This window comes from Symphalangus syndactylus, chromosome 6 (genome assembly GCF_028878055.3).
Source record: "Symphalangus syndactylus isolate Jambi chromosome 6, NHGRI_mSymSyn1-v2.1_pri, whole genome shotgun sequence".
NCBI classification, from domain to species: Eukaryota; Metazoa; Chordata; class Mammalia; order Primates; family Hylobatidae; genus Symphalangus; species Symphalangus syndactylus.
The window spans coordinates 30,430,230-30,442,541 of NC_072428.2; the positions used below are offsets into that span (position 1 = coordinate 30,430,230).

General features: G+C 37.8%; 1 long non-coding RNA gene across 1 annotated transcript in view; it reads right to left on the bottom strand.

Annotated features, from left to right (window-relative positions):
* Nucleotides 1–5,277: 5,277 nt before the first annotated feature.
* The window catches only part of LOC134737004 (uncharacterized), a 94,624-nt gene continuing 87,589 nt past the window's right edge, over nt 5,278–12,312 (bottom strand). The window contains exon 3 of the long non-coding RNA XR_010121518.1: nt 5,278–5,479. This is a non-coding gene — a long non-coding RNA (uncharacterized lncRNA). The remainder of the gene's footprint in view (nt 5,480–12,312) is intronic.

The window sequence follows — 12,312 nt, forward strand, 5'->3', positions numbered from 1 at the left end:
GGTGGGGAGAGAGGAGAGTCCCTGAGACTTTATTAAGTGAAGATTAATAATGTTATTGAGTGAGTCACATTCAAAATGTGTTTCTATTCTTTGCTGGGAATTCTTCACATCAAAAGAGAAATTCCTTCAAGGTCTAGAGAAAAGTTTTTAATTTTCACACTTTTCCAGCTCATACTTGTTCTTGCTTCTTACTCAACTACTGTGAATATTAATGATTATAACCATTAACATTTGTTGTATGAATTGTACTATTGCAAAATGAAACTCTAAAGGAAAATGACATTTTCTTCACATTGTTTATGTTTATGGAAAATCCAGAATCCTGGGTGGTAAGGGATTCATGAGAGTAATGACTCTCACAGTTATAACCTGATTACTGCCAAACAACTTCAAATAAACTAAGCAGCCAAAAGTATTAGTCTTTCATATAGATCTTGCTTTTAGTGGGAAAGTAGACTACACTGGAAAGAAGGAGTGTATATAAGCGTCTGTTAATTTAATGGGAGTTGATGCTGGGAGAATAATCTAGGGTAATATGGGATACAAAAGTAAAACTTTGCTTTCTTCTGTAAAGAAGACAGGAATCTCTTTTCTTAGAAGCCTTTATCTCCTTAGCACCCAGAGGCTTCCATTACTGATATTGGGGATGGATAAACGGTTACGATATTTGAAGGTATTTGTGAGAGGAACCTGGACTGCTGGTTTAAGCATCACTTGTGTCTTCCAAAGCCTTAGCAAACTTAACACTGTACAAATTATACAGCTTATAGAAGCTTGTAAATAGCCTGTAATTCACTTTTGTCCCTGTAGATTTGTGGGTGGGTATATTGGTCTAAAAAATTGTAAGGCCATATAGTTTGAAGGTATACTAGTTGGAATATAGGAATTATTGATTCTTCACAACTCCCTCTCAGTAGGCATTTCAAATGGTTTGTGGAATGAACACTTTTTTGCATATACTTTTTCAATTTACACAATTAGCATAAAATACTCTGTTGTAGTCCTTGGGACATCAGAATAAAGTTGCTCCTCTGCTTTTTGCTATTTTTATGGTTTTTTCCCAATAATTTAGTTAACATATTCTCATTTCATAAGTGTTTTTATTTAAATTTGAAAATAACTACTCTCTTTCATAGCACAAGTAAATAGGAGATTCTTGATTCTTGAAATGGCTACTTAAAGTTAAGTTCAAACGTTTACTTTTCTTTCTAGAAATTTTGAAGAAAATGTGTTTATTTTTCCCAGTATATTTTTTTAATAAAAAAGTAAAATGAGTACTTTTCTGAATTTCTATGCCCAGTGGGAAGGACAAGAATAGCAAAGGGATTACAAACTATTTTTTCTTATATCTGGGAGAAGGTCAGAAAAGAAAAGTAACCTGGTCAGATCTCCTTATAAACATGCTAATAATAGATATGACAATGTTTACTACTGGGAGAGTTCTTTATTTGGAGTGCTTTTAGCAGGCTATTCATGATCTGTCCAGGATTGCTTATGGTAAATAAATTTGGACTCTATGAACTCATGGCCATTGCTTGCTTTTGTTGAAACTATACTTTTATTAGAGACTGAACATTTTTAATATGGACAACATACTTTGTAATGTTAAAAAAAAACAAAGACAGGGAGCTATCATTAGAGGACTAGACTTTTCCCTATTTTAATTGTTGCTTTCATCATTTAGTTACAGTAAAATTTAATACTAAGTAAAAATATTTGATTCTTGTGAATCTTAGTTGACAATCTGATTTTATTTTCACACAGGTATAAATAAGTGATTTTAACAGCAATGATCACACAAGCTAAGAAACCTTAAGTTGTCTTTGATATCTTCTCTTGCATCCCCATATCTAATCAAATATATTCTGTCAGTTTTAGTTCTACACATGTCTTGAATGTGTTTGTTTTTCTTTCACGTTGCTATCACTGCAGGCAGGCTAAGCCACTATCATCTCTTCTGTGGTTCTTGCAATAGCCTCCTTACATGTTTCCTGTCCCTGCTGGTATTCTCCTCCAATACGTTTTCTACACCACTGATTCTCTCTTTAGAGGCTTTCAGGAATTTCCTATGGCTTTTCTTCTAAAGGCCAAAACCTTTAACACTGCTTCACCGGGCCCCGCCCACCCTGAATTCTCTATTAATCCAATCACAACAGTATTATTTCTGTTTCCAAGCTTCTTCCCACCCCACCGAAGGGTCTTAACACATGTTTTTTTCCCTGCCTGAAGCACTTTTCCTCAGCTAATGGGCTTGTCATAGATTAATAAATTTCGTGTCCTCTTTGAAGACTCCTTGATCTTCAATGCTAGAAGGGGAATTTATTGTATAATCTTGCTGCTGCTTCTACTTCTTTATAGGATTTATCCAAGTTGGAACTAACTAATTGGCACTTTTAAGTTTATCTATCTGTCTGATTTCTGTAGTCCCACCTTCTCTTCAAGCTTTGTAAGTCTCTTTTGTTTACTGCTCTATCACAATGGAAAAACAGCATCCAGCAAGTAGAAAGCATTCCAAAAAATAAGCAAATTAACATAGTAAGGAATTTCCAGGTGATAAAAGAACAATGAGTGGGTGCTGTGTATTGTTCGATGTTTAAGGTGGAATTAGCCCTGGTTTTTCCTCCTGAATCTGTGCTTTGATAAATGTTGTATAGATACAATTCTCCTTTATAACTAAACACTTCCTGCAGAGAAATAAGCAAGGTCATCTGTCAAGATTAGCACATTGCTTTATTACACACAGGCAACTTCTTTGAAGTGCTTAGTGTTTAGTGAAGGCATTGCTTGAGAATGAAGCAGGTATCTTCTCTAATGAAAAGAATATCAAGTGTTCATAAAGAATAATGGGGAAATATCTCCCATAAAGTTACAAGATTATGAATAAATAATAGGACAGACATTCTAGATTTCAGATTTTTATGGAAGCTAAACTTGTCAAGCAAAATATATTCATTCAGAAGAAAGTTCACAATTCTCTTCAATTTGCTTTCAGTATAGTTGTTTTTTCACTCTTATTCTGTTTCTGTTCTGTACACAGGTAGAGTTCAGGTTTTTATGTCAAAGCTTCAGACTATCATTTATCAACGTGCCAATGGGGGAGAACTGTGAAGAAATTGACACAATGGTCATTAAATTTCTGTAGAAGAGGTGAACATCTGATTGTTCTCAGAGATGCTTCTGGCTTTTTACAAATAAGGCAGAACATAAACAGCTCCAGGCAAGACAGAAAACATCAGTCATCTGATGCCAGCATCTGTGTTATTACCAGTAAGGATGAGTGGGTTTTAATTTTTACATATCACCTATATCACTTCTGGAACCATCTCAGTGGTTTGGTAGATTGCCTTACTAAATACTAAATCTCTTAGAAATTCTTTGGTCCAGTGGTCGAATATAGTCACATCAATTACATATGTCACTGAGTACTGGTTTTGTCCTTCAACGGATTGGTATATTGTTCTATATAGGTGATATATTGAGAGGTCTTGAACTCTATAGAAAATTTATGGTAATAAGATTGCAACCATAGTTTATTTTGTTATAGGTTCTCCATTATGAAGAATGATCTGAGAAGAGTCTTAGTCCATTTAAGTGGTTAAAACATAATGCCATAGACTTGAGGGCTTATAAACAATAGAAATTTATTTCTCACAATTCTAAAGGTTAAGAAGTCCAAGATTAAGATGCGTATATTTGGGGTCTGGTGAAACCCTGCCTTTTAATTAATAGATGGCATCCTCCTTCTGTGTCCTCAAATGGAGGAAGGGAACAGTGGAGCTTTCTTTTTTTATGAGGGCACTTATTGCATTCGTAGGGACTCCATCCTCATAACCTAATCACCTCCCAAAGTCTCCACTCCCTAATACTCTCACATGGAGGATTAGATTTCAACATATGGATTTTGGGGAAACATAAAGTTCCAGTGTCTATAGCAAGAAGTTTATATTTTCATAGAACAAAGGAAATAAATTATTATTTTTTATGGAATGATCTAGTGTAATGTCTCCTAATCTGCCAATTTCACACTATGTGTTTAATGTTTTATATACTTTGTGTGTGTGTGTGTGTGTACTTCTAGGAAATGATAACCTAATCTATATTACACAACTGTTTATGAGGTCTTACAGACCTGAACAGAATCAGAGTGTATAAATACTATATGGAGAGAAGACTTTGGCTTTATACTGGGGGTTTACGACATAAAAGAGCAATAAGGACAGAGTTCTATTTTGCACATTTTGCCAGTAATAACCATGTGTACAGGTAGATATGCATTTGTACCTTCTCCATATACTTAATTTTACAGTGAGTAAAAAATGCCAAAGATGAATTTTCTTTTATCCTTGTTTATTTCAAGTGGTGGAACATTTCCTCCATAGTTATCCTTGAGATGTTGCTGATAATTTAGGTTAGATTAGCAGGAATTTAACTAGAAAACAGCGAAGGCCTAGCTGTGAAGGTTTTCAAAAAGACATGGACCATTTAAAGGAATAAGTGCTGTATATGTAGTTTTGAATAATGTTTTGCTCAATACTCATAAATAATGATATTTCACAAGTATGAGTTGGAGGAAGTATGAGTTTAATTAAAAAGGAGTGAAAAGAGAGTCTCTTGGCTACAGAGAGCATGACTTCAATGTAGCAAAATATGTCAATCCTTCTTTTAGTTAAAGTTGCTGTGTTTAAAATATCCTATATTTTAGTAGTACATGATTGCAATTGCTTTATTATGGTTACAAATTATGTGAATTTGGAAATTAGGGTATACAGAATAGGAGTGGCATTTTAGAACTTTACCATATCTGGTACCTCAGTTGAGATCTCTTAAACAGCTGGAGATACCTCTAGCAGCCGGGGACTGGGACAACTAAGACTGGAGAAAACATTTCCAATATAAACTCTACCCACAGTCTGTTTTTCGGGGTGTGGTGGCTTAAGGACAGTCTCAACTGGGACGCTAGAACTTTGAACCTACACAGACCCTCTCTGTGAGGCTTGGAATTCTCACAGTGTAGTGGCTAGATTCTGGGATTCTGGGAGGGAATGCACAAGAATGAAAGCTCCAGGAAGGAGAATTACGCAAAAATGATTTTGGTGTAATTTTAAAAAAAATTATGCGACATCTGCAAGACCTTTTATAATCTAGATTTAGAAGTCACATAACATTATTTGAAACTTACAATATTGATTGAGGAAGTCAAAAGCCCACTCAAATTCAAAGGGAAACTCATAGACCTTACTTCTTAATGAGAGGAGTGCAAAGGATTCTGAGGCCATATTTTAAAATGTCACAATTTTTATTCCATGGATTATTTACATTCTTCCCCATGAAAAATACATGTTCCACCTCCAAATACCCCACATAAGATTGTATCATGTTACTGAATCAGGCCAGAAACTTGTCATGTAAATCAGGTCCAAGTGCAGGTGAGACCTCTTGAGTTCAGTACCTCATGTTCTGCTCCTCTCAATCTGAAGACCTGTGAATTAAAGAAATACATTTAATTCAGGAACAGAAAGTCAACTACTGCATGTTCTCACTTATAAGAAGGAGCTAGGCCAGGTGTGGTGGCTCACGCCTGTAATCCCAGTGCTTTGGGAGGCTGAGATGGGTGGATCACTTGAGGTCAGGAGTTCAAGACCACCCTGACCAACATGGTGAAACCCCGTCTCTACTAAAAATACAAAACTTAGCCAGGCATGATAGTGCATACCTGTAATCCAAGCTACTTGGGAGGCTGAGGTGGGAGAATCACTTTATCCCAGGAGATGGAGGTTGCAGTCAGCTGAGATCATGCCACTGCACTCCAGCCTGGGTGACAGAGTGAGACTCCATCTAAAAAAAAAAAAAAAAAAAAAAAAGGGAGATAAACATTAAGCACACGAGGCCATAAAGATGAGAACAACAGACAAAGCAGACTACCGGAGCGGGAAGGGAGGGAGGGGTGTGTGGATTGAAGAACAACCTGTTGGATACTATGCTCACTACCTGGGTGATGGGATCTGAACCCCACACCTCAGCATCATGGAATATCTCCATGATGTTATCCATGATAACAAACCCACACATGTACTCCCTGTATCTAAAAGTTGAAATTGTTTAAAAAAAGAAACACTTTATATGCCCACACATTCAGCCAACAATAATTAGACAGGTATTCAATAAACTTAAATGCAGCTTGGCTTATTTAAAATGAGGAAAAAATGACACACAAAATCGTTACTGGTCCAGAACATTTCTGATCCAGCCAGCATGTGTTGTCACTTCTGTGATTCAAGCTCATATTGTTGTCTGGAGATAATTCTTCATATGTCTTGTCTTTGTCCTTTGACTTATCTTACTATCCTCCATAGGAAATAGAACACGAAGATAATTATTTTTTGTTTGTGTAAATGGAAGTTCAGTGATAGGAAGTCTTGTCTTATATTGCTCTATCTCTGCCCTTTTCCATTTGAGTGGTAGTACTTCTCCCAGTATATTTTGTTCTTAAAAAGATTGTGGATATTTAAAAAATATCACTGAGATTTATTCAATTAGATACAGACTGATATGGTTTGGCTATGTCCATACCCAAATCTCATCTTGAATTCCCATGTGATTTGGGAGGGATCCAGTGGGAGGTAATTGAATCATGGGGGCAAGTCTTTCCCATGCTTTTCTTGTGATAGTGAATAAGTCTCTTGAGATCTGATGGTTTTAAAGGGAGGAGTTCCCCTGAGCAAGCTCTCTCTCTTTGCCTGCTGCTATCCAGGTAAGACGTGACTTGCTCTTTCTTGCTTTCTGCCATGAATGTGAGTCTTCCCTAGCCATATGGAACTGTAAGTCCAATTAAACCTCTTTCTTTTGTAAATTGCCCCGTCTTGGGCATATCTTTATCAGCAGTGTAAAAATTGACTAATACAGTCAATTGGTACCAGTAGAGTGGAGCGTTGCAGAAAAGATACCCCAAAATGTGGAAGCGAATTTGGAACTAGGTAACAGGCAGAGGATGGAACAGTTTGGGAGGCTAAGAAGAAGACAGGAAAATGTGGGAAAGTTTGGAACTTCATAGAGACTTGTTGAATGGCTTTGACAGAAATGCTGGTAGTGATATAAACAATAAGGTCCAGGTTGAGGTGGTCTCAGATGGAGATGAGGAACTTGTTGGGAATTGGAACAAAGGTGACTCATGTCATGTTTTAGCAAAGATACTGGTGGCATTTTGCCACTGCCCTAGAGATTTGTGGAACTTTGAACTTGAGAGAGATGATTTAAGGTATCTAGCAGAATAAATTTCTAAGCAGCAAAGCATTCAAGAGGTGACTTGGTTGCTGTTATAAGGGAATCAAGTCCCTTATATAAGGGAAGCAGAGCATAGAATTTCAGAAAATTTGCAGCCTGACAATGTGATAGAAAAGAAAATCCCATTTTCTGAGGAAAAATTCAAGCTGGCTGTGGAAATTTGCATAAGTAATGAGGAGCCAAATATTAATCCCCAAGACAACAGGGAAAATGTCTCCAGGACATGTCAGAGGTCTTTACGGCAGCCCCTCCCATCACAGGCCCAGAAGCCTAGGAGGAAAATGTGGTTTTGTGGGTTGGGCCCGGGATCTCTGTGCTTTGTGCAGCCTAGGGACTCGGTGGCCTGCGTCCCAGCCACTCTAGCCATGGTTGTAAGGGGCCAACATAGAACTTGGGCTGTGGCTGAAAGGGGCCTATGTAGAGCTCAGGCCGTGGCTTCAGAGGGTGCAAGCCTCAAGCTTCCACATGGTGTTGAGCCTGCAAGTACACAGAAGTCAAGAACTGAGGTTTTAGAACCTCTGCCTAGATTTCAGAAGATGTATGGAAATATCTGGATGTCCAGGCAGAAGTTTGCTGCAGGGGTGGGGCTGTCATGGAGAACCTCTGCTAGGGCAGTGTTGAAAGGCAATGTGGGGTCAGAGCACCCACACAGAGTCCCTACTGGGGAACTGACTAGTGGAGGTTTGAGAAGACAGCCACTGTTCTCCAGACCTCAGAATGGTAGATCCACCAACAGCTTACACTCTGCATCTGGAAAAGCTGCAGACACTCAACACTGGCCCATGAAAGTAGCTGGGAGGGAGGCTGTACCCTGCAAAACCACAGGGGCAGAGCTGCCCAAGACCATAGGAACCCAACTGTTGTATCAGCATGACCTAGGTATGAGACATGGAATCAAAAGACATTATTTTGGAGCTTTAAGATTTTACTGCCTCGCTGGAGCTCAGACTTGCATGGGGGCTATATCCCCTTTTTTTGGCCAATTTCTCCCATTTGGAATGGCTGTGTTTACCCATTGCCTGTACACCCATTGTATCTAGGAAGTAACTAGCCTGCTTTTGATTTTACGGGCTTATAGGTGGAAGAGACTTGCCTTGTCTCAGATGAGACTTTGGACTGTGGACTTTTGAGTTAATGCTGAAATGAGTTAAGACTTTGAGGGACTGTTGAGAAGGCATGATTGGGAGACGATGATAAATGTGGGAGGGGTCAGGGTGGAATTTTATGGTTTAGCTGTGTCTCTACCCCAATCTCATCTTGAATTCCCATGTGTTGTGGGAGGCACCCAGTGGGAGGTAATTGAATCATGGGGGCAAGTCTTTCCCATGCTGTTCTTGTGATAGTGAATAAGTCTCATGAGATCTGATGGTTTTTAAAAAGAGGAGTTCCCCTTCACAAGCTCTCTGTCTTTGCCTACTGCCATCCACGTAAGACATGAGTTGCTCTTGTTTGCCTTTTGCCATTAATGTGAGGCTTCCCCAGCCACATGGAACTATTAAGGAAGTCCAATGAAAGCTCTTTCTTTTGTAAATTGCCCAGTCTCAGGCATGTCTTTATCAGCAGCATGAAAACGGACTAATACATACTCACATCTTTTTGAGATAAACCCTTGTCTGTATTGGGCCCCCTATGAGTCTGTTTTGAGAGTTTTAGAAGCCCTATTGTTTAATAGAGAGGATTTGCTAAACAAGACCCTATTTAGCAAATCCTCTAAATACGATTTAGAGGGGATACACTCTTAGAAGGGCTTTTGTCTGTCTGCATGGGTCTGTGAGGCACCAACTTATCTCTTTCTGAGGTCTTATTAAAGGGTTTTTAAGTCATACCCTTAGCATTATCTTCAACTCCAGTCCACATTTTTCTATTAACACACTAGCTTTGACATTACCCTGTGGTCCTTTCTTACTCTGAGAAGCCCCAGCTGGCGGGCATTACTGACCTAAGCTCTTTATATTTCTTCCCAATTCTACTCAAAGTTAAGCAATGTATTTTAAGTTAATTTGACTTTATCTCTCTGCTCCCTCATAGATATCTAGAAAAAGCCAGGAAATATATTTAACAACTCTTCTTAGCATGATTATCAAATTTATTGGTTACTTTATTTTCCCTTTACTGCAGCTTCCAGTATTATTGTCCTCATGTTCTGTTGAGCTCTGAAAAACAGCCTTCCTGAGGCTTATCAGGATTCCGCTCACCAACTCTTCCATTAACCAATATTGCATATTTTTAGGTTTTTGTTCCACCAGTATTAACTCCCAGTTACCAAAATCTGTTTCAGTAATTTTTGCACCATAAAAAGAAAACTCCAAAATATACTAATTTTAAACAATAAAAACAGATTATTATGCTCAAAGTTTCTATCCATCAGAAATCTGAATATGGTACAGAGGAGATGACTCTGTAATTTCTATGGCATCTACTGGGTTGAACCAAAGGTTACTGGAGTGAGACCAGATTTAAATGGCAGGGAGCTAGAACGCTGGGGATGGAGAATGTGACCTCAGATAACTCCTTCACTCATCTGTTTTCACGAAGGCTGGATAGGCTGAAGTTCAAGCTCAACTAGGCCTTCCCAGTCTAGTAGTTATGCATGGCATCTCCATATGGTTTAAGCTTATGATAGCATAGTGGTTGGGTTCCAAAAGGTGGATGTAGCAAGAGAGAGTTCTAAGATTTAGCATCCTAGGAGAACCACGTAGATGCTACCTTTAAGTAACATTTTATGATGTAGGCAAAAGTCATATAGAGTCACCTATATTGTACTTTTTTGGCCAAGTGTTCATATGCCTTGCTACATTCTAGGAGAAAAATTACAGATCCCACATCTCAATGAGGAGGCTGTTAAAATTTTTGAAGTGATTTTTAAAACTATCAAAGACACTAATGTTCACTTTAGATTTAATGGTCCTTTTAGGATTAACACAACTTTTTATTGATTCTACAATAGGTTCTTAATCATGCACTGTATACCAAGTACTATACTGGCTAATGAACTTGGTCTTTATCTCCAGGTAACAGAACTGAGTCATAAAAATAAATTCTGATACAAATAAATAATTATTTAAAAAGTGATAGTTTTAGTAAAAGGAATGTATATAAAGTGATGCAGAGGCATATTGGGAGAAGTAAATATACCTGAGGAAAGTATACAAATGAAAGTGACTTCTTGCACTGAGCTTGATTTATCCAAACAAAGAATAATAATAAACTATTTTAGGAAAGGAAAACAAGTACATGCATAAGAATAGAGGCATGTTTATAAGCTCCCATAAAATAATAGAAGTTCCCAATATATGGCAGAGAATATTAGGGCCAGTTCAAGAAGGATTATGATTATTATTTTTCGTCATCTTTAGAAACTCATGTCAATCCACCGGTAATGGCAACATCGAACATCATAGGTAGGTTAGCTATTTAGCTCTGTTGTCAGTTACCTTTTGAACAGTGGAGCTGCAACTAAATGTATAAAGGGATGCAGATTATAGATACAATTGTAGGAGGTGATGAGAAAGTGAAAGAAAGAGCTGGAATATATGAGAATCCTGAAGTTAACTGCAGGCGTGTGCAATTTGATGTACAGGGAAATCTGAGAAATCCAACATGTCTATCTGGCAAAGTAGGATACTCAGGAGAAGCCCACAGATAGATCTGGAAGAATTTGTTTTCTCTGTATAGCTACTACTCTATGGATCTGCAGCCAAGCATCTGGTGTTGGGATGAGGGCTCCTGTTTTTGATCAGGGCTGGCAGTTAGGAAGACAAGTGGATGTGGAGCCGAGGAGAGTGATGACAAGCTGAGACCCACCGAGTACCTCTGTTATTTGACCATTTTTCATCTGGCCTTAAAGACTTCCTGAGAGGAATGGCTGCTGCTGCCATATGCCTTCCAAACCTCATTAAGCATTTATCTTTGGCCAATTCTGATTAAAGCCCAGAGAGAAAAGGATTCTCACAAAGGCAGTCCTCAGACTAAATAATCTGACAGTGGTATACTTGCCCATATATACTTCTTAGACTTAGCAGTGTGTATCCCAAATAATATCTGCCTCAGAGTATTATTCATTAATGGTTAGTTGATAAGATTTGAAGAGAAATAGCCAAATTGTTAAAACATTGAACTAGATTTATTATTTAATATTATTGATATTTGCTTTCAAGCACAAGATTTGGCCCAGTCCCATCTTCCTTGACATTTAATATTCCTTGCATTCTGGAAGGACACCTGGTAATGTGACTCCTGACCCAATAATAGCCATGTCTCTGCAAAATATATTCTCAATTCCTAATCCATTAAGTATCTTCTTCTGCAGTTATATTTTTCCTTCATGAAATTGTTCTGGTCAGAGTTAGTTGGATCAGGTATATGCCTTGACCAAAAATAGGCCAGTCATATTCCCCCATCTAAAATATTGGAATGAGGACTAAAATCAAGATGAATATCACTTGGAACTATGTAAAGCTACTATCACTGTGATCTGTTAAAACAGGGTCTGTGAGATGCCATGGTTTTTCCCTTCTTCCAGAGAGCCAAAGAGAATCTATCCAATTTGCAACTGATAAAGAGAAATAAAGGACCGATTTTTTAAGAAATGCAAAGACTAGAGGAAATAAAAGCATCAATTGTTGGTTTATTTGTATTTCTAAAACATTCTCTTGAGTTCAGTTTCTTCCCCAGCTTCCACAGAAAATGATCTTTATATTTCCCCGATTTGACTCAGCTGGCCCAATTTGGTTTCTACTATAAATATTCTAAATAATAGATGTCAAAATAAGTGTCTATATATAAGTAATTTAATATATATTATATATAATATATAAATAATATAATATTTATTTTTATGAGTTTTTTTAAATGAGATGGGGTCTCACTCCATCACCCATGCTGGAATGCAGTGACACTATCTTGGCTCACTGCAACCTCTGCCTCCCAAGTTCAAGTGATTCTCCTGTCTCAGCCTCCTTAGTAGCTGGGATTACAGTCATCCACCACCACGTCTGGCTAATTTTTGTATTTTTAGTAGAGACAGGGTTT